We start from the raw sequence: 22761 nt of genomic DNA on the forward strand, positions 1-22761 counted from the left end.
TTTACCAACTACTTAAGTCTAAAATTGATCAAACATGCAATCAAGATGCATGGATAATTACTGATGATTTGAATATGGAAGTTAGAAACAAAAATGGATCAGTGGTTAGAAAATATGGTCTTGGTGATAGAAATGAAGCTGAAGATTGCATGATAAAATGTTGCAAGATTAAGAGCTAATTCATTGTAAATACCTTTAAAAAATAATATATAGTGATCATACACACGGTTCTCACCAGGTGGAATATATAGGACTGAAATAAATGATAACCATGGAAAGAGATGATGGAGAAGCTTAATATTATCAATCAAAACAAGGCCAAGGGAAAACTGAAGAATAAACTACCAATTCAAGCTTAAGTTGAAACAAGAAAATTATAATGAGGCCATGAGAGCTAAAGAACAACCAGAATTTAGACGCTATCTCAAAAAAAAAAAAATAGATCTAATTTACTGAGTACTAAAGATAGAAAGACCAAATTAGTTGTGGATGACATCAAGGCCATTACACATGTAGGAAAAAAACAACAAGGTCATTAAAAAATGCAGGAAAGAAAGACCAAAATGGATTCAGAAGAGACTCTGAAACTTACTCTTGAACATAGAGTAGCTAAAGCAAATAGAAGATATTATCACATAAAAGAGTTGAACAGAAGATTTCAGAGTGGCTTGAAAAGAAAAACTAAAGTATTATAATAAAATGTGCATAGACTTAGAGTCAGAAAATCAAATGTGAAGAACATACTTAGCATTAATCAAACTTAAAGAACTGAAGAAAACAGTCAAGCCTTGACTTGTAACACTGAAGGATTCTATGGGTAAAATATTGAATGATACAGAAAGTATCAAAAGACGATGGAAGGAATATGCAGAGTCACTGTACCAAAAAGAAATGATCAATGTTCAACCATTTCAAGAAATAGCATATAATCAAGAATCAATGGTATTGAAGGAAGAAGTCCAAGCAGCGCTTAAGACATTGGAGAAAAACAAGGCTCCAAGAATTGAGGTAATACAAATTGAAATTTGTCACCACACTGATGAGGCACTGGAGTTGCTCCCTCATCTATGCCAAGAAATTTGGAAAACAGCTACCTGAGCAACCAACTAGAAGAGATCTGCATTTGTGCCCATGCCAAAGAGAAGTAACACAACAGAATGCAGAGAGCATCAAATAATATCAGTAATATCACATGCAAGTACAATTTTGCTGAAGAAAAAATTTTTTAAATCTGCAACAGTACATACATAGGAAACTGCCAGAAATTCAAGCGGGATTCAGAAGAGGAGGTGGAACTAGGGATATCATTACTGACAACAGATGGATCTTGGCTGACAGCAGAAAATACCAGTAAGATGTTCAATTGTATTTCATTCACTATGAAATGGTTTTGGACTGTGTGGATCATGACAAGCTCTGGATAACATTGTGATGAATAGGTATCCCAGGGTAGTTGATTGTGCTTATGAGGAATGTGTACATAATAATAGGCAGTTGTTCAAACAGAACAAGTGGATACTGAATTGTTTACAATCAGGAAAGCTGTGTACCAGGGTTGTAATGTTCACTATATTTATTCAATCTGTATGTTGAGCAAATAATCTGAGAAGCTAGAGTATATGAAGAATGTGCCATCAGGATTGGAGAAAGACTCATTAACAACCTGGGATAAGCTTATGATACAACTTTACTTGCTGAAAGTGAAGAGGACTAGAAATACTTACTTGTGAAGATCAAAGACCACAGCTTTCAGTATGGATTGTACCTCAAAGTAAAGAAGACAAAAATTCTTAAAACTGGACAAAAAAATAGCATCATGATAAATGGAGAAAAGATTGAAACGGTCAAAGACTTCATCTTGGTTCGCTCTACAAATAACAAGTGTGGAAGCAGCAATCAAAAAATTAAATGACTTGTTTCATTAGGCATATCTGCTGCATAAGACTTCTTTAAAGTGTCCAAGAGCCAAGATATCAGGTTGAGGACTAAGGTGCACTTGGCCCAAGCCATGATATTTCAATTACCTTATATACATGTGAAAGTTGGACAATAAATAAGGAAGGCAGTATAAGAATTGGTGTATTTGAGCTTTGGTATTAGAGAAAATATTTATAGTACAGTGGAATACCAGAAGAAAAAATAAGTATGTCTTAGAAGAGGTACAGCCAAAAATTATTCTTAGAAGTCAGACTGGTGAGACGTCATCTCTTATACTTTGGACACATTACCAGGAAAAACAGGCCCTGGAAAAGAACATCATGTTCGATAAAATGGAGTGTCAGCAAAAAAGTGGAAGACCCCCTATGAGATGGGTCAGCATAACGGCAGTAGCAAAAGACTCAAGTTTAATAACAATTGTGAGGAAGGTCACTATGAGTCAGAACTGATTTGATAGCACCTGGACTCCTGGTGTGATGCTGTGACTTAATACGCTGGACTGCAAGATCCATGTGAATCACAAGGCCAGCAGTTCAAATTCACCAGCAGCTCCTCAGAAACCCTATACAGGGTCACTATGGGTTGGAACTGACTCAACAGCACTTAACAACAACAACTGCAACAACAGCATGGGTAAAATAATGAAAGACACAAGAAGCATCAGGGAAGATGAAAGGAATACACAGAGTCACTGTACCAAAAATAATTGATCAATAGTCTACCATTTGGGAGAGTAGCATGTGACCAAGAAATAATGGTAGTGAAGGAAAAAGCACAGGTACACAGAAGACATTGATGAAAACCAAGCATCCAGGAATGGATGAAATACCAATTGAGATATTTAAACAAATATCATGTTGGAAACACTCAGATTCAAACCATACAAACCTGATAACCACATTTCGTGATTTTTAAAACATTCAGTACTGCTCTGGTAGCGAAGATCGTACAAGAATTGATGTCTTTGAGATGTGGTGTTGGAGGAGAATACTAAAAGTGCCATGGACTGCCAAAAGAACCAATAGATCTGTTTTGGAAGAAGTGCAGCCAGAGTGCTCCTTGCAGACCAAGATGGCTATTGAAAGTGCCATGGGCTGCCAGAAGAACCAACAGATCTGTGCTGGGAGAAGTACAACCAGAGTGTTCCTTGGAGGCCAGGATGGCCAAACTTCGCCGCTCATACTTCAGACATATTGCCAAGAGGGACCAGTTTCTGTAAAAGGATATCATGTTTGGTAAGTTGGGGGGGTCAGAGGAAAAGAGGAAGACCCCCCAGTGAGATGGGTTGGCAAAATGGCAGCATAAATGGGCTCAAGAGTGGGAACAACTGTGAGGTTGGCCCAGAACCGGGCAGTATTTCGTTCTGTTGTGCATAGGGTGCTATGCGTCGGTACCAACTCAATGGCACCTAACAACAACAACATAGTCCAGTGCCTTTGCAGAGTCATCTGTTATTCTGTGCTTTCATCCAAGATTCATATGACATTACCATTGATTTTTCTCAGTCCACATCCTCTTCTGAATCCAGCTTGAATTTCCAGGAGCTCCTTTGGATGTACTGCTGCAACTGTCTGTTAGTGATCTTTAACACAATGAACACAGACGCAGATGTCTTCCAGTCTGTTGGACAGGTAACTGTCTTCCACATTTCTTGTATAAGTGGGTGAGTGCCTCCAGTGCTGCATTAAGTTTGTTGAAACATTTCTATTTACATTCTGTCAATTCCTAAAGCCTTTTTTCCCTTGTTTCCCTAATTTCAGCTTGGACGTCTTCCTTCAATACTATCAGTTCTTGATCATATGCTATCCCTTGAGATGTTAAACACTGATCAATACAGTGGCTCTGTAGGTATAACTTCCATTTTCTTTTTATGCTTTCTGCATCATTTAATGTTTTGCCCATAGAATCCTTCAATATTTTGATGTTTGAATATTTTCTTCAGTTACTTTAGCTTACGCAATGCTGAGCTTGTCCTTCCTCTTTGGTTTTCTGATTCCAGGTTCTTGATACATTTCATTATAATATTTTACTTTGTCTTCTCAAGCTGCCTTTAGAAATTTTCTGTTGAGCTCTTTTATTTACTTCATCGTTTCTTGCAGTTGCTTTAGCTTCTCTAAGTTCACAGCTTCTTCTGACATGCATTTTGATCTTTTTCTTTTTCTATCTTTTAAATTACCTTTTGCCTTATTCACATATGATATTGTTGATGTTATCCCACACTCCTCTGGGGTTCAGCCATTAAATATGATTTTAAGATACTCTCTGAATTCAGGTGGATATACTCAAGAGTATTTGTTGGCATTATGTTGAAGTATAGCCAGAATGCTCCTTAGAAGCATTCTGGTGAGACTTGGTCTCTTGTTCTTTGGACACATTGTCAAGAAGAAGCAGTTCATGGAGAAGAACATACCACTTATTTTGGTAAAGTGGAGGGTCAACAAAAAAGAGGTAGATTCCCAACAATAGGGACTGACACAGTAGCAGTAACAGTGAGCTCAAACGTAACAATTGTGAGGATGGTGCAGGACCAAACAGTGTTTCCTTCTTTTGTGCATAAGGTTGCTATTAGTTGGAACCAACTCAAGTGCACCTAACAACCACAAAAATAATAATTGGAAAAATTAAGGAATCCATTTGGTCATGTATTTTTAAAAACTGAATGTTTCATTAAAAATTTTTTTTTAATTCTTTATAGATAGATCGAATCATATGTTCTTTAAAGAGTCTTCAGGACTCTGGGTTAGACAGCCTAGGCTAATATTCTGAAAATAGGGACGGTTGTTTCTTAGCTGAGGCTTTTTCACATAATATGTATGTCATGGCTTAAGTTTGCTAACTTGTTTTTTGCTTTAGATTACCAGTTCACAAATGATGATAGAGTAGGATAAACATTTCAACAAGAAACAGTAAATTGAAAGAATTAACAAGATGTGTGCAAATATTGCTTAGGAATCTAAGTGTGCCAGAAGTGAATGGATAAACAATATATGTTCTCACGGGCAGTTATTTTTGCCAAGCGGCCCCTTCTGGGTTCAAGAAAAATTCCACATTGCAGAGCTTGAGAGAAGTTCTACTGAGAATGTGAAATCTTAAAAGTCAAGGTCAACGAGAAGCCAAGCAGGCATTTTTCCTTGTCCTATTCTCTTTGTTCCATCATCCCATTGAGAGACATGAGAGGCTCAGGTGCTTTTTTCCTTCTGCCTTTTTATTAGAACAGTCTTGTCAACAGGATTATTACACTAGCTTTTGGGCATCAGGAAGATAGCATTAGGATGCCCATTTTACACAAATTTCCAGAGAAGAACAGCTGCCAAAACATTGGTAGCATAGGTCCCAGAGGTAGTCAGTTTCCCCTGTCTGCCGTCAATCCTGAGGGAGTTGAACATGGGTGCAGATCTTCCAGCTGAGTGGAGAATTGGATGGAGGTGGGGTTTGGTTTTATCTAATTTAATATTCAAGAAACGCAGAACAAATATGCAATTTCACGTATAGTAAATACTATTCATTGCACAACAATTTAGTGACGGACAGCAACTATTCGTGGAAAAAAAAAAAAAACAGATGTAGTGTTTTCTGGTAAATGTTTAGGAGTTAAATTTTGCTGGTATGAATCAAGGTAGTTACTAGCAGGAATCAGTTGGCACAAATGTGGTAACTGAGGAGAATTTAATAAAGGAGCTATTTACAAAGATGTAAGCAGTAGGAAACCAATAATGGATGCTGAGGCATCCCAAGGCACTATTATGATTCCTAGACTAGAAAGGATAAGAGGAGAGATAGCGGCAAAAACTCAGAGAGTGCTGTAGTTGTGAATTGGTCTTAAAGAAAGGACTTCAAGACATTTGGTGTAGGAACCCAACTACTTCCAACCTGCAGTGGTACAGGAGAGGAGTCAGAAGAATATAATATACCCGAACCAAACTCTCCCATATTTCAATCTATTAAAATAAATTGACCAAACACAACCACATTGACCAAACACAACCACAAGTTATAAATCAAGGAATATGCCAAATACAGCTGATGAAGCCTAAAGATCAGTCTTACAGGGCACAAAGCCAAGTGGAGAAGAGAATGTTCACTTATGAAAGAAGACATGAACACTTGGTTATCTTTGAGAGGATAACTTTAGGAGAGCAAAGAAAGTAAAAAACTGAAGGGTGGAGAAGTATTAAGGAAAATAGTATTAAGAGACAACTGTTTCAATAACTTGATCAAGAAGGGAAGAAGCAAATCACAACACCATCTTTAGAGGTCTTTTAATTTGAAAAATATTTTGTCATTTAAAAAGAATCTTTAAGACACACTGCAGTGTTGTATAAGTATTATAAAGATAGTGCCAACTGTTCTTTTTTTTTTTTAAGTTTTTATTGTGAACTGAGTGATGGTTTACATGGGGGAACATCAGTTTTACACTCATCGTATCACATTTCGTTTCATTGCAATGATTACAATCCCCTGCATGTTTCATCATTTCATCATTCAACAGTATTTGCTTCTCTTCCGTCTGTTTTTGTTTTTTATGTGCCACAAAACACTCAGGAATATACAATCATTCAAACAGCCAAAGGGCACACCCTGCAAGCCTGCCCCCCGGCCACCAGCACACATCCCCTCTCCCTCCATGAGTCTAGAGTCCTCAGCTGCTCCATCTCTCCATGTCATCATCTCTGCCTCCATCTCTGGTGTCACCGCTTCTCAGGGCAGGGTCTCACATTCTACTCGTGCTCTTCTCCTTTGATGGTCCCAGGGTCCTCCACTCTGGGACTGTAAGATTAAACCACTCACCGGTTTTTGCTACAAAACATCTACCTCTACGGTTGCAACAATAGCAGTTATTCATGATAACAGTTACTCACTATTAAATCGTAAGAGTCTAATCCCCATCTCCTTTCACCAGATCTGTCTAGACCGGATGAAAACCACTCAGTGGGGACTCTACCTTCCCCCGCACACTCTGAATCTAAACTCCCTCTTGAAAACTTGTAAGCCAGTCACTTCATGCCTTTATAGCCCCACCCCCACCCCTGCTGCCATTTTAAGTAGCCAATGTCTAAGTTGCCCATTTCTATCAACCATGTGTACAGAGAGGTTGGGAATGCTCCTTACTGTAGAGAGTCTTTCCCTCCTTTCCCTCTTGGTTGGTATTTTAAGCTAATACATCCATAAGTATAGGTCAAGATCATCAGATTTTAGCAATTTACACTTGTTTTCCTTAAAAACAAAAACAACCTCCTCCCCCACCCCCCACCCCCACACACCTTTTCCTTCCTTTAGTTAAGTTCTGAACATCCAGACATTGAAGCTAGGTCTAATGGGCACTATCTGCAAGTTTGGGCGCCCTTGTGCATATTCCCTCACTTCATATCAGCTGGACACGTCACTCTCAGTTCTAGCCCTCCTTGTCCGTGGGCTCAGGAGTCCCCAGGTTTTACCATACTTTGGGCCAACCAGCTCTCACTGTACTTCAGGTCGATGGGGGTCTATGTAACATGGTGAGACTCAGCCCACCTCTTCATTGCTGCTTTTTCCCCACTTTCACTCACCAGTAGACCAACATGGTCACCAGCAAGCTTACATGCCTGCTCATGTATTCCCTTTTAATTTAGGTCTTAGGAGGGGTTTTTCCTGAAGGGACTTGATTGCTTGCCTTGGTGGATCTCGGGCGAACAATTTGCTTGTCCTTGTAGTAGCCAATCATACTGCCATTTTTGGTTTTGGTTTTCCTTGCTGGTCTTTCTTTCAAGAAGTACCTCTGTTCTTCTAGCTGCTTCAGGCTGGTCTGCTTGTCTTTCCAAGTGGGAATTCAAGTACCAACTGTTCTTTGAAAATCATTGTTGTTTGTTGTTATGTTCCATCAAGTTGGTTCCAACTCTTAGCAATACTGTATAGTGCAGTGTTAACCCAACAGCAGCACATTAATGATCAATCCCCAATAATAAGTCACTCTCAGAATACATTGTACTGTAGTAGGTTTGCTGACTGTCTTTCCCACAGTGTTCTAGTTCTCTGCTTTGTTTGCTAACTTGTTGCAATAGCCACATAGAACTGGTAGACAATATATAAAATTATAGGGTTGATTAGGAAAGTAACAAGTTACAATTCAGGATCAGAAATGACTCAGGGTATAGTTCTTCAATCAGGAAAGCCTCTTGCCCTTTGCTGTTGGACCCTGCTCAAGACCTTCTCAGGTAAGTGCCACAAAGCTCTTCAGGTCAATTGATAAGCACCCACTCTACCAGTAAGCTTCAGCAGAAAGCTTCTTAGCTCTCCACCTCCGTGGGTTGGGAATCTTAGCTCTGCTGCCAAGTGCCTAGAGTTACCTCAATCTGACAACAAGATTCCTACCTAAAGGCACTCAGCCCTTTGGCTCCATGAGCCAGGAAATCCACTATGCCATCTCATATCAGTCTCCAGGTTTTGCTGCTGTAGGTTCTCTGCTGCACATGCCTCTACTTCTTGCTATCTGGCACTTTATCTAGTGTTGCAACTCTCTGCTTCCTAGGTCTAAGAGGTCCTTGGTGCAAAGATTCTGATGCAGTCGACTTCTAGCTCTTTGTTGTGGCAGCAAGCTTCCCCACCCCGCCTCCTTTCTGCCTCTGGGATTACTCATTTTAAACCTAGTAGGATGAAAACTAACCAAGTCCTTCATCATTTGAGATCCATGTTGTTGTTAAGTGCTATTGAGTTGATTTTAACTCATAGGGACTCTGAATGGGGTTTCTAAGGAGCAGTTGGTAGGTTTGAGCCACCGACCTTATAGTTAGCAGTCTAATTTTTAAACTACTGCACATATTTGCTGTTCCAACACAACAAGTCTCATGTCCCTTCTTTGTATTATTGTCGTTGTTACTTGCCATCGAGTCAGTTCCGACCCTTGGTGACCCTTTATAGGGTTTCCAAGGAGCAGCTGGTGAGTTGTACACCGTACATTGTGGTTCAAACCAATATTGCAGTGCAGTTCATTAACCCACAGTGCCACCGCAGGACTGTTTTTTAATCCCCTTGGTGGACTATTAGCACCTTATTTGCATAGTCCCACCCAATCTTTTGGTGAGCTTTGTATGACTATGCATAGAAAGGCCACCCATGACTTTTCTGGCTATAGTTCTTTTATACATGAAGGATAACTTCCCTCTCCAAATCATTTCACCATCCCAAACAGTCATTAACAATGAGTTGTTCAATATGGCAAACAATCCTCAGTCTGAGACCAATCATCTCTCAGCAACTCTATTCAGATCTTCCAAAACTAGTAGAAACTTCACTCTTTTGGGTATCTGATGAAATTTAACTGAGAGAAGATTATTTTCTAGTTCTGAGTCTCACAAGGGATTGGTGGTGGTTGTGTACCCCTGACTCTAGCAGCCCTGTATAGGGTTTCTGAGGCTGTAAATCTTTATGGGAGCAGAAAGTCTGATTTTTCTCTTGTGGTAGATTTGAACTGCTGACCTTGCGGTTAGCAGCTCAGCTCCTAATGCAGTACGTTGCCAGGGCTCCTTTGCAGAGTAAAATCACGAAGGGACTTCAGGTTTGGCCACTATATGCCAATCCAGTAGTGTTTCTCACTTAGTCCACCCTTTCACACTTACAGCTTCTACAATTACCATTTTTACAATGAACTCTGTTCCCAGTCAACACTCACAACGGACTCATATAATTTACTAATAATTTCTCTCATCTTTTCTTTCCCAGACCCATTGGAAAAAGAGTATATTATTCAGTGAGGAGTGTTTTATTGGGACAAGACTTTTAAATGTTCCAACATTTCATTTTAATAGGTTAAATCACTTGATTGAAAAGAGAAGAGTACATTTGAGGATTAGGTAAAGTTTAAGAAAACTAAACATATTTCAAAAGCAACTAGTCATTGGAATACTTTATTTGCTAAAAATTCAGTAACTAATGAAGAATAAAGGTAACTGACAAATTAAAAAGTTCTACATTTATTTTTTCTAAATCTAATTTTTCAAATGTCAAAGCTAAGACATAATGTGACATCTAAATTCCATCTCTAGAATTACGTGGTCTCACCAACATTAGAAGATAAATTGGATTTTTTCCCAGACTATCATGGATGTCACTTAATAGATTGAAGACCTCAGAAATCACAATGTTTGAATTATTAATGCCATTAATCTCATTAGTGACATTGTTTTTCCCATTGACGAATCTCATGCAAACTTACAATGAGGCAGTGACACTGGAACGATGCAAAGTGGAATGCAATGCAAAGCAATGCTTACCCACCCTGAGACGACAACTAAAATCCCAGCATTACTATTCATCATCCTATTTTGCCATGTAGTTGTTGTGAAGTGCCGTCGAGTCGGTTCCGACCCAAAGCGACCCTGTTTAGGGTTTCGGAGGAGCAGCTGGAGAGCTTAAACCACCGACCTTGCAGTTCAAACGGCTTTGCAGTCTGGTGCATTAACCACAGCGCCACACCAGGACTACTAGCCCATAAATATCCATCATAAAATTGTGCCAACCCTAAAAACAACCCAGCTCCTTTCTAAACATTTCTCGGGCATGCAGACTTGGTATGCTTTAGCCTTGGAATCCTATATAGGGTCTGTATGAGAGGGATCTCACTTGATGGCGCTTAACAACAACAATGATTTTACATATACTTTGCACAATACTTGTATTGGTAAATTTATGAAAATGCCTCTCTTCAAGAAAACCTGATTTCATTTGCGATATGGTGTATAGCTTGGCAAACTTTCATTAAAATAGGAACGCATTCAATTAATCCACTAATAGAAAGAATCAAGCTACCCAAAATTTCACTGTGACAGAATAAAAGTCAATTTTTGTTCATTCTTTTTTTTTTTACAAGATAGTGTAAACTACAAGACCTATATGTTTTCTCTCCCTTCCAGTCCTACAGTCCTAAAACAATAAACCAAGATAGCAAGTGAAATTTTGCAGGCTTTGGTGAAAACTCTTTATCTTCAAAAGTAACTCAAGTAGAAGGACTCACTTGACTTTTCCATGTAAAAAATGCAGGGTTGCCGAGACTCCTCTTTCTCCTTACAAAACAAATGGGAAACTCACATCAACTTAGTTTGTGAACATGAAAAGTAATCTCCAGGTTAATAGGTTTTCAACACAATTCTTCACTGCGTAAAAATTTTGTGCCCCATAAAATTTAATTGCCTTCTTAACTCACTTCTCTAATAAATTGTAATGTTAAATGCAGTTAAATTGGCATTCTTACAATGTGCTTCCCCCATCCCAGAAGTAAAGCTCATGTTATTGTTAGAACTGACCCCATCTAGTTGGGGGACCAAAATCTAAGGGAGGAAGAAAGATGTGGCAGTTTGCATAGAAAAAGACTTGGAAACCCTATGGGGCAGTTGCTCTGTGCCTTTGAATCACTGAGTCAGAATCCACGGGTCTGGTTTTTGGCTTTGGACGTACTCCTAAAAGATAAGGATACTTTTTTTTGCCGTAACATGACCACAATATAATCATTGTTGTTGTTGTTGCTGAGTGCCGTCGATTTGGTTCCAACCCATAGTAAACTTGTATGGGGTTTCTGAGGAGGGACTGGTGAGCTTGAACCGCCGTCCTTGAAGTTCAAACGACTTCACTGTCCAGCGCATTAACTCACAGCGCCACACTAGGACTCCAATATAATCATAATACCTTTAAGTTTTTCAATAATTCCTCATTATCAAATATAACTCAATGTTCAAAGTTCCAATAATAGATCTCATTTTAATATTTATTGAAAACTTGCTATGTGCCCTTATGAGGCATCTGCACACATACACTTCATTTCTATTGCTTGCTTATCTTGTTTGTTTTTTTTTCTTTCGCTCAGACTCAGAGGAACTAGTCTGTCTCTACCAAATGATTCAAAGCACTGCTCTGAGCCTTCAGGGCAGAGCTATTTCCCCAGAAGAGCGAGGCTCTGGAGCCTGGGAGATTCTTTCCTTTGGGCCTGAAGCGCAGCCCCACCCCCTCGTTGTCATGGCGACGAGGGGCCGCTTGGCTAGGGCAGGATCATGGCGACGTCTGTGGGAACGGCTCCCGGAGCGACGACTCCCGGAGCGACGACCCCCTTGGGGATGACCCCCACAGTGGTAACCTCCATGGAAACCACATCAGAAACGGAGGTACGCCCCTTCTTCCCGTCCTGAGACCTCGGAACTCCAACCCCTGAGGCCAGAGACGAGGCCTAGCCTCGTGGAGGTGCCCTAGGCCCGGCCCCTGCCAGGTGCGCCGCTCCAGAAAGCGGTCTGTTGGGCGAGTGGCGGAGGTGCCCTGTCCTGCGAATAGATATTGATCCATTTGATGATTCTATGCCGCAAAAAACCTTACAACCGCATAGTTCACCCGGGATTTGTTGCCCTTAAAGAGAAAATAATCTTAAAACTTAAAACAGGCAGTGCCTTTTAGAAATTATTGGGGGTTTTTTTGGGCGATGATCGCTCAAAAGGTGTCTTGGATTAATAGTCTGTTATAATATGTTGATTAATAGTTGAAGGCTATTATTTTGTCATTTCTCTTTTTAAAAATTAGTATATGATGGGAACTACAAGAAAAGACGGGCAGCTTGAAACATTTCTGCTGTGGTTCAAATGTTTACCTTACCTCGTTTTTTAGGATAGTCATGTAACATGTTTGGTCTCAGTGACCTTGTGCATAAAGTAAATGATTGTAACATTAAGCCCCTCCCAACACCAACTCTCAATAATAAGGTGTTTTAGGTTAATTTAAGTACAAGTTCGTATCAACTTTGTATTGTGGTATTTTAATTAAGAGCATACTGTTATGCCAGAGATTAACAAAAGATTGCTTAAATCTTCCCACACGGAATCTTTTAGTTCCTATGAGGTTTTTTCCTTTCAGTTTTTTGTAAAGGTCCTAAAAGTGAATAATAATGTTATGATTAGCACTCCTGTGTTCAATTCCCTTTATAATCTCAACAATGTTAGTCTAAACATTCTTTGTGCAGATGAGTATTAGCTATAAATGAGGACACACAGAGTCTATAATTTGGTGCCTTGTTTAGAGACACACAAGATGTTTCCTATCCACATTCTTACCAATACTGTATGTAGACCACTAAAGTATGCTAAGGTGTCCAAGGAGACACTGGTGAGTTTGAACCCCCAACCTTCTGGTTCAAACTGACTTTGCAGTCCAGTGCTTTATCCTACAGGGCCACACCAGGACACCCTGTTGGTGACACAACCATCAAGCACTTCACTGCAAACTGAAAGGGTGATAGTTGAAACCCACCCATTTGCTCTTAGGGAGAAAGACTTGGTTCTTTTTTTGTAAAAATTGTTAAGTGCTGTCAAGTCAGTCCTGACTCACAGTAACCCTGTATAGGGTTTGAGGCTTTAAATCTTTGCAGGAACAGAAGACCTCATCTTTCTTCCTCAGATCGTCTGGTGAACGCAAATTGTGGACCTTGTGGTTCGCAGTCCAGTGCTTATCACATTACAACCAAAAAACACTATGAGGAAGTTCTACGTACCTCATGTGGTTGATAAGTTCTACGTTCCTCATGTGGAAATGGACTTTACAGTACCTAACAGTAATGAAACAGGCTGACTCTCATAAGAGCCTCTGAAATTAGCATACATTAAAAACACATTTTAGTGTGATAAAATGGTTACCAAGCCAGTTTACTCCCTTGTGATCTGTGAAGTAAGTAATCTAATTTCAAAAGTGACAAAGGAAATTTCCCAATTAAGTTGTGTTATTTAAACATATACAAAATTTGCTATGAATGTACAAGTGTCAGTGAAGAGATACACATCTTTACCCATATAGATAATGCCTTTTAAAAAATATACTGATAGTTTGGGGTCTTTTATGAATTGATACTTATTAAAAATTAAGAAAATACCCCCAATTTTTTAAATAGAGGAGGCAAAGAAGTGCCATGCACTAAGGGGAAAAAGTCACTTCTTGTAATGGATGAGTCAGACGAATTAACTAGTTATAGACCTTAGGTGATTGCCACCTTAGCCTTGTCACTTTGCACATTTATTGACTTCTTTCAAGAGCAGATGTTTCTCTTGGCATTCTGTTCAGGATATTCTCAATCATCTAGTTAGTAACATACTGAAGAAGTCAAGTTATAACCTGAGCTCATTTGTTAAGTGCCCTTGAGTTGGTTCCAACTCATAGCTACCCCTGTATAGGGTTTCCAAGGTGGTAGATCTCTGAGAGCAGAAAGCCTCACTGACGAAGACCAGTGCTTGTTGTACGGAGCCACCACCCTCCCTGGATCCACTTAACTATGCTCATTTACTAAGAATAACATGATAAAACACTGTAGTGTGGAAACTCAATTTCCAATTCTAATGAAAGCAAGATTCCTGTAGTTCACAGAGAAGACAGTTGCTCCATAGAGCTGCATCATTCATTAGAATGACAATTTGTGTTTGCCACCCATATGTGCTAGCTAAGAGTCTTGGTGTGGTGCTATAGGATAAACACTGGACTGCTGACCACTTGATTGGTGGTTTAAACCCACCAACCCATCCTGAGCCAACTCCATGGCACTTAACAATAACAACAACAACATGGGTTTCAGGGATTGGATAGAAAGCAGCAAAGTACTTCTCTTCCTTGGAGTCGCTGTGCCCAAGGTCACAGATTTTCAGTAAGATACTGAATGGTTCTTTTCACATCAGTTATTTTGCAGAGATTATCCCCCAAGACCTAGTCCTTTACATCCAAATTGACTTAGCCAGCAGACCATCTGGTCAGCTGAGACAGTCATTCGTACAATATGTACTTTCTGGTCGAGTATATCGAAAATAAAGCACAACCTTCTGAGGTTTCCCTTTTGTTGTTTATGGCCAAAAAACCCCAGCAATTATCCCAATCACTCAGTGAATTATAGTCAAATAACTCGTTAAGATCATGGTAGCATAAAGTATACCAGGAAAAGCATTTATTATAAACTAAAATATGCTTTGTGAAATAACTACGAACAAGCAGACATGAGATCAAAATTCAGGGGAAATATTTGTTCTGTGACATTGCATAAACCATTTGACAACTTTCTGAATCCAACATTCCAATTTATTTAGTAACATTAAGATAAATGCTTCATTTGAAAAGTTAAGACTAAACTTTTGGTAGATGTCTATATTAATTCAAGATAATAGAAAACAATGACAAAAATTTGATGATGTACCTTTATGTGTGGAGCCGTTGGATAAGCACTGGACTGTAAGGTCGGTTGAACTACAACGTCAGCCGTTCAAACTCACATGCCACTCCTTGGAAACCTGTACACGGTCACTATGAGTGGGGCCCAACTCAACGGCACTTATCAACAACACCATAGATGGTAAATAGCAATTGATATGTGTGTACTTAGAATTCACTGATCAGTCCTCTCTCAATAGTTTGTCCATAAACTTTCTTAATATTAAAAAAAAATTCTATTTGAGAAGTATATAGTTTTTAAACTTTTTATTGTGAATTAAGTGAAGGTTTATAGACAAGATCATCAGTTTTACATTTAGCAAATTATACACTTTATTTCATCTCAAAGATTGCAAGCCCCTCCATCTGACAAGTTATCCCACTTCCTCCCTGTGGGACACTTCATTCCATGCCACCCTTCTTCTTATCCCTTCTCAGCTTGGTCCTTAGGTAAATGTTGCCCTTTTCATCTTGCATGACTGGCCATTCCATGGTGAACATACCTTACCAGTGCTGCAGTACCCCCATATACCTACCTACTGCTTGATTGAAAACTAAGCCTCTAGAGTGAGTTCTATTCCAGGCCTGAAATGTGGTCAAGGGTCGTGGTTTCAGATTCCTCTAGTCTTTTCCTGACTATAAACTCAGTCTTTTTTATAATTTTGAGTTTTGGTCCACATTTTCTCTCACTCCATCCTGGACTTTCTAATGTGGTCCCTTTAAAAGCCGTTGGTAGTTGTAACCAGGCATCATCTAGTTCTTCTGGTCTCAGAGTCATGGTGACTGATATTCACCTGCCCCATGAGTCCATTGGACTAGTTGAGTCCAAGCATCTTCAGTTTTCATAACTCTTTTTGCTTCTACACATAGAGAGAACCACTAGTTGCACCTTACATGGCTACTCATGAGCTTTTGAGATTCCAGTCGCTACTAACCAAGTAGGAGGTAGAACATTGTTTTTGTGGACTAAGTTAGGCCAGTTGACCATAGTGTCCCCTGAGATTATGGTGCTGAGACTCCATCCCAGGAACCCATTGCCTTCAGATGTTTGATCTAAGAAGGGTTCATCATTTTTTCCCCTGTATGAGTCCTGGTGTGACACTGCAGAATAATGCACGGAACCGCAAAGTCAGTTTGAACTGCAAGGTTGGCAGTTCAAACCCACCAGTCACTCCTCAAAAACCTTATACAGGGTTGCTATGACTCGACAGCATTAAACAACAACAATATGCTCCATCAAGTCAATAGGTGTGTTTGCAGCAAAGCAAAACACCCATGTACAAATACCCTCTTTCAAACCTTTCTGTATCTGTGGATATACGCCCTCTGTCCTTCCCATACCTGTTCAGCCTATGTATCCATCTGTCTACGTATCTACCTGCAGAACACTACTGTTCCAGGATTGCATATATAGCACTATGGATTGAAACCAATTTGACGACATTTAACAACAACAACCTATAGCTTTGGTTAAGACTTCAAACACAAATTGAATAGGAGTGGTGATAAAGGGCAACCTTGTCTAGTTCCTGTTTGCAAAGGGAGTGCTTTCACTTTTCTCTCCACAGAGCAAGCACTTCAGGTTGGCTGTTGAATTTATTTGTTGTTGTTGTTTTTTTTAGGTTCCATACGGTTGGTAAAGACACATAGCAGCCCTGTGCACAACAGAACACTGACCACTCCTGCACCAACCTCACAATAGTTGCTACATTTGAGCCTGTTGCTGCTGCCACTGTGCCAGTCTGTCTCTTTGGGGGGTCTTCCTCCTTTTCTCAGACCCTCTACTTTACTGAACATGTCTAGTCCCTCCTGATAATATGCCCAGAGGATGAGAGATGAAGTCAGGCCACAGTGGCTTAGAAGGAGCACTCTGGCTGTACTTCTTCCGACACAGATTTGTTGGTTCTTCTGGCAGTCCGTGGTAGTTTCAATATTCTCCTCTGACACCATAACTCAGATTTATCAATTCTTCTGCAGTCTTTTTTATTCACTGTCCAACTTTCCCATGCATATGAGGTCATTGAAAATACCATGGCTTGGGTCAGGCATATCTTAGTACTCAAACTGAAATCTTTGCTCTTGAATACTTTTAAGAGGTCTTGTATAGCAAATTTGCCTAATGCAATATGTCATTTGATTTCTTGACAGCTGCTTCCATGAGTATTGATAGTGGATCCAAGCAAAATGAAATCTTTGGCAACTTCAAACTTATCTTCATTTATATGGATGTTGTTTATTGGCCCAGTTGCAAAGATTTTGTTTTCTTTACATTGAGGTGCAACCCAAACTAAAGGCTGTGGTCTTTGATCTTCAAATAAGTATTTTAAGTCCTCTTTGCTTTCAGCAAGCAGAGTTGTAACATTTGCATATTTCAGGTTGTTAATGAGTCTTCCTCCAATCCAGATGCCACATTTTTCTTCATATAATCAAGTTTCTCAGATTATTTGCTCAGCATACGGATTGAATAAGTATGGTGAAACAATACAACCCTGGTGCACACTTTACCTAAATTTAAACATTTAGTGTCCCCTTATTTTCTTGGAGCATCTGCCCCTTGGTCTATGCACAGATTCCTCATGAGCACAATTAAGTGTTCTGGAATATCTATTCGCCACAATGTTGTCCATGTTGTCCAATGTTGTCATGATCCACACAATCATGAGCGTTTGCATAGTCAGTAAAGCACAGGTAAACATACTTCTGGTATTCTCTGCTTTCAGCCAAAATCCATCTGACGTCAGCAATGATATTGCTCATTCTGAATCCTCTTTTCAATCCAGCTTGAACTTCTGGAAGTTCTTTGTCAGTGTATGGTTACAGCCATTTTTGAATTATCTTTAGCAAAATTTTACTTGCATGTGATATTGTCCAATGATTTCCACATTATGGTGGATTACCTCTCTTTGGAATGGGCACAGATATGGATCTCTTTCAATCAGTTGGCCAGGTAGTTGTTTTCCAAATTTGTTGGCATATTTGGAAGTTTAGTACCTCCAAAGTGCTTCATCAGTTTGTTATTATTGAATGATTTCAATTAGTATTCCATCAACTCCCAGTGCCTTGTTCTTTGCCAATGCCTTCAATGCACCTTGGACTTCTTCATTTAGGATCATTGGCTCTGATCATATGCTATTTCTTGAAATGGTTGAACATCAACCATTTCTTTTTGTGCAGTGACTGTGTATTCCTTCTACGTTATTTTGATGCTTTCTGTAATCATTCAATATTTTGCCCATAGAATCCTTCAGTATTTCAAGTTGAGGCTTGAATTTTTTCTTCAGTTTCCTCAGTTTGAGAAATGCTGAGCGTGTTCTTCCCTTTTGGTTTTCTAACTCCAGATCTTTGCACATTTTGCTATAATATTTGACTTTGTCTTCTTGAACGGCCATTTAAATTTTTCTATTCAATTATTTTGCCTCTTCATTGCTTCCATATTCTTTAGCATGTCTTTGCTGGAGAGCAAGTTTCAGAATCTCTTTTGAAATCCACTTTAGTCTTTTCCTTCTTTCTTGTCATGTTAATGCCCTTTAGCTTTCTCACTGTAGGATGCTCTTGATGTCATTCCACAACTCTTCTGATCTTCTATCTTTAGTGTATAATGAATCAAATTTGTTCTTCAGATGATCTCTAAATTCAGGTGGGATATATTCAAGGTCTTATTTCAGCTCTTGTTGGCTTCTTTTAATTTTCATCATCTTCAGCATGAATTTGCAAATTGGCAATTGAGCATCTCTTCTACAATCCGTCCCTGGTCTTGTTTTGGCTGATGATATGGAACTTTTCCATTGTCACTTAACACTCATGTAGTCCATTTGATTTCTGTGTATTCAGTCTGGTGGGGTCCATGTGTGTAGTCATCTTTTATATTGTTTAAAAAAGGTATTTGCAATGAAGAAGCCATTGGTCTTGAAAAAAAATCTATCATGTGATCTCCAGTATTGTTTCCATCACCATACTTTTCAACTACTGATCCTTAGTCTTTGTTTCCCACCTTTGCATTCCATTTACCAGTAATTTTTCAGTACATCTTGATTGCATGTTTCTCAATTTCAGACTGAAGAAATTGGTAGAATTGTGTGATTTCTTCATTATTGGCTTTTGTGCTTTGTTTATAAATTTGAATAATAGTTGTATTAACTGGTCTTCCTTGTATGTGTATATTTATGATCCTATCACAGATAGCAATGTACTTCAAGATAGATCAAATTTTTCATTTCCAGCATAGTAACCCATGTGATTTTCCAATTCAAAATGATCTATACCGTTTCATTTCACTAATGCCTAAGATATAGAATGTAATGGGTTGTTTCATTTTTACTGACTTTCCATTTTTCCCAGATTCAGACTTACTACATTCCATGTTTCAATCATCAGGGGATATTTTTGCAGCTTTTTCTTTTTCGTTTAAGTCGTACCTCATCATCAAATGTAGGTCCCAAATGTTTTGTTCCATCCAATTAATTAAAATTGCTTCTACTCTGAGGAGGACGTTCTTAGTCGTATTTTGAGTGCCTTCCAATCTGAGGTGCTCATCTTCCAGTACTATATCTGACAGCATTTTGCTTCTATTCATAAGATGTTCAGGGGATAATACTGCAGAAGTGGATCGGCACGTTCCTATCAATGAAGAAAAGAATGAAGTTGTCAAGGACTTCATTCTTCTTGGATCAATTATCAACACTTATGGAAGCAGCAGTCAAGAAATCCAATGACGTATTGCATTAGGCAAATCTGCTGCACAATACATTTTTAAAGTGTTGCAGAGCAAAGATGTCAGCTTGAGGACTAAGGTACACCTGACCCAAGCCATGGTATTTTTAATAACCTCATATGCATGCGAAAGCTGGACAGTGAATAAGGAAGACCATAGAAGAATTGATGCTTTTGAGTTATGATATTGAAGGAGAATATTGAAAGTGCCATAGGCTGCCACAAGAACCAATAGATCCATTTTGGAAGAAGTGCAGCCAGAGTGCTCCTTGGAGGCCAAGATGGCCAAACTTCGTCTCTTATACTTCGGACATATTGTCAGGAGGGACCAGTCACTGGAGAAGGATATCATATTTGGTAAGGTGGAAGGTCAGAGAAAAAGAAATGGATTGGCCAAGTGGCAGCATCGATGGACTCAAGCGTGGCAACTATAGTGAGGTTGGCCCAGGATCAGGCAGTGTTTTGTTCTGCTGTGCATAAAGTCGGTATGAGTCGGTACCGACTCAGTGGCACCTAACAACAACAACAACAACTCTATTCTTAGTCTGGTATTTAAATCACTGGCAGCCTATCTTGTAGAATCACAGCAACATGCAAGCTACCACAGTACAGCGAACTGACACATGAGTTGGGTGCTCAGGGCAGGGTGGCTTTGAAAAAGTAGACTTCCTGTGTAGTTTATTGTTTGTTCCTTTTTCTCCTTTAACCTTAATCAATTTTGATAACTCATGTTTTCATAAGAAATCACTAATTTCCTCTGCATTCTCAAATAGACTTTTAATGTGGCCCATAATTGCCTGCTCTCTTTGTTCTTCAACTACATTTGTCAAAGATCTGCCTATTGTATTCAGTATTTTAAAGAGCAGGTCCTTGGTTCTACTTATCCATGTTTCATCTATTTGTTCTATTTTCTAACTATCTTTTTTCACACTGGCTCCTAAAAAGAGCCAAGACTAAAATAAGATGAGTGAGACACTCTCCTTGGGCACAAAACTTAAGGGGGTGACAAAAATACCACTACTCAAGATAAGCAATATTTTAATGCAATTTTTAAAAACAGAATTTTAGGAATGCAAAAATTCCATGAAAAAGCCAGATTTTAATTGTAGACAAGATTGTTATTACTGATCATTGACTCGATGCAGGTTTCAATATTGGCTCACTACAATACTGTTCCTTAGTTCATTTCTTTTCAGGCTTTAAGAAAGCCTTTCATATTTTGAAATGTGTATCCAGCCTGTGTTCTCTATGATTATGAAATCTCTCTTTAGTAATATTTGGTGAATTCTGTTATTTTCTTTTAATAAACATATACCAGTAATGGATGTGAAGTTGCCCCTACGAGCTTACGTTCTGGAACGTGGAAGTATATAGGAAGCTAAGTATTACTATGTGCAAATTTTAAGTGACATTGGGGGGAAAAAATCAGGAAAAAATATTCACAGGCATATATTATCAGGCTTACAATTTTATTGCTCCTGGAATAACTGCTAAAATCCACCAGGTGGTAGAATAAAATGAGTTACAGTGCAGTTTAGCTTTCATATATTCCTAGTCAGAGATATAATTTTACAGAGAAAGCCACAATTACATAGCCACATTTTTATTAGCCTATTCATGAGTTTGCCATTGTATACCTAATTTTTACAAATCAGAATGTATGTAATGAAAGACTAAATATTTTAACTACCTTGTGTCCTTTCTAGCACAAGGCAGTGTATAAACAAAAAGGAACTCTTGATTAAAATAGATCCAAGAATGCAATTTAAAGCAAAAGGAAACAAAAACCCAGAGGTAAGCTCTCCTAAAAAACGATTATCTTAGGCCTGCAAGTTTTAGTAGAAAAATGAGGCACTGCTGATATTAGGCATCTTAGCTTGAATTACTGTTGTCCAAAAGATTAATATTATTGTATTTTCTTTCATATAGTTCTTGTGTGGCCTAGTTTTCTTCCAAACGGAATAAATTTAAATCAAATAAAATTGATCTGAATGTCTAGATAATTCAGTTTTCATGTATGCCTTTATTCATTATTAATAATGATAGCAATCTTACATGTATTAAATATATATTGGAATGATTTTTTAAACATGAATAAAAATTTAGGTTCAAATAACTTGCCTTAAGTCACCAAGTTAATCACTAGCTGAACTGTCAGGAGGCACTGGGATCCTTCTGGTGCTGTGTCATCTAACAATGTCATTAATGATGGGAATGAATTCAGACAGTTGGTTAGGAACCTGTGTTGACATACCAGAATCTGTGGAATTCTAAAAAGAAATCAATGAATGACTGGCACTGAGGAATTTCTCATCTAATGAAACTGACATTGTGAGAATAACTACACTCTAATACTAAGGATAAGCACTGGACTGCAAGGTCTGCAGTTCAAACTCACCAGCCGGTCCTCGGAAACCGTATACAGGGTTGGTGTGAGTTGGAACAGACTTGATAGCACTTATAAACAAGAACAACAACAATGCTAATACTAAAAATGTGTATCTAACACACTATTTAAACAAATATGGGGATGGTGGTTATGTGCCGTGGAGTCGGTTCTGACTCATAGCGACCCTGCATAGGGTTTCCGAGGCTTTAAATCTTTACAGGAGCAGAAAGCCTTATCTTTCTCTGGTGAAACAACTGGTAGTTACAACTGCTTACCTTGAGGTTAGCAGCCTGATTCATGACCATTATGCTACCAGAGCTCCTTTAAACAAATATATAACTATATGTCATGGACCAAAGAACTACCCTTTCTCAAAACTGAATACATTGGATTCATTTTACTATTATTTGAGCGCCTACTAGGTGCAATGGTTTAAAATTAAGAAAGGTGTGTAATAGGGCTGTATTCTTTCACCATACATATTCAACCTGTATTCTGAGCAAATAATCCGAGAAGCTGGGTTATATGAAGAAAAA

Source organism: Chrysochloris asiatica, unplaced genomic scaffold (genome assembly GCF_000296735.1).
Source record: "Chrysochloris asiatica unplaced genomic scaffold, ChrAsi1.0 scaffold00020, whole genome shotgun sequence".
Lineage (NCBI taxonomy): Eukaryota > Metazoa > Chordata > Mammalia > Afrosoricida > Chrysochloridae > Chrysochloris > Chrysochloris asiatica.